Source organism: Sapajus apella, unplaced genomic scaffold, assembly GCF_009761245.1.
Source record: "Sapajus apella isolate SASKATOON/1434 unplaced genomic scaffold, GSC_monkey_1.0 scaffold7787, whole genome shotgun sequence".
In the NCBI taxonomy this organism is placed as follows: Eukaryota; Metazoa; Chordata; class Mammalia; order Primates; family Cebidae; genus Sapajus; species Sapajus apella.
This window is the reverse complement of record NW_022444710.1, coordinates 1701-3128: the sequence shown is the minus strand read 5'-3', so window position 1 is coordinate 3128 and position 1428 is coordinate 1701.

The following is a 1428-nucleotide window of genomic DNA, read 5'->3' as shown; positions in this document are numbered from 1 at the left end:
TTTAGTCATCATGGAGCCAGTAAGAGAGCCCTGGGATCTCAGCTTCCAAGGTTTCCAGAGTCACTGCCGCATATGATGGATGGTCCAGAAAGTTTCTCAGAGATACGCAGAGCTCAGCCTCAGTGTCTCCTGAAGATGGTACAGACAAATTCTTCCTTTTTCCTGATGTTCAAACCACCTCCTCAAGGACTTAAGAGACTGCCAGGACTCCTTGACAGCATGAAACATTTCTGGACATAAAGATTTCTGGGTTCCTTGACAAAAACTCTTTTCAGGAGTGTGGTTATGAACATTCTCCCATTCTTGCTTTTCTGACTTCCTATGTAGCCATGGCAACTCTGGGCCAAACAAAAACTAAAGTTACACTTCTAGACCAACGTGGGATTCAGCAAGTTGTGGACAACACATATGGTTCCCTTAAAATTTCTGGGAATCTGCACCCTAAGCACCTCCTTCCTGCCAGGCACAACCAGCTCATCCATGCAGGCAAGAACAGGACCTGTAAGGGCGCTGGAAGTGCTGAGCCTCTGCCACCTTTGGGAAAATGCATGGAATTCTCCAGGAGAGAGTGTTTCCTTGGAGGAAGGCTGTTCCAGCTCAGAAACCGAAGCTCAAGAGGTGAGTATCTCCTTTTGGCCCCAGTCCTGCCTTAGTTTGAGTCCACAGTGCCTCTGGCCAAACAGAATGCTAGAACCAGTGATGGAGCATAACCACCTACCTGGGCTCGGAAAGGTTTGTCTCTAGGCAGTGGCCTAGAACCCAAGAAGTGGCTAGGGGATGGGACTTTCCACACCTGTAAGGCCATAGTGTTCAGAGGGAATCTCTCTGCTTTCACTCAGGCCCTGGTATATTGCAGAACTGTGGGCTGATGGGCTGCTGTGTTTTACCTACCTGGCTTCTGCCAGATTCCAGGACCTGCAGCCCTTATTGCTGTCTTTATTGAGACAATATTTCTTTCCCCTAGCTCGACTTACATTTTTTACTAAATATATTTATTTCTCAAGAGCAAGATTCATATTGCTACTACTAAGAATCAAGTTTACTTGAAATTTTAAACGGCAACACAATCAACAAGGTGAAAATTATTATTCTACATTAATTCAAATTGCAGTTAGCCAAGATTGCACAACTGCACTCCAGCCTGGGTGACAGAGCAAAAACAAAAACAAAAGCAATTAGATAAAGACAATCAATAGGAACACTAAATCAAGTCCAAGTCTTTTTAATTAAGCACAAAATCTCTACACTTTTCCATTGATTTTGACTTCAGTCAGACACCTCTCTCATCTATTATTTTACTCAGTGAAAGAAATAAAGACAAGCCAGAAAACATATTATATTCTACACTATCCATTGTGGTTGATGATGTTCCCAAAATGAATAAAGAACCAAAATATGTTTTTAGTGTTTTTACCATATTTAATGGCA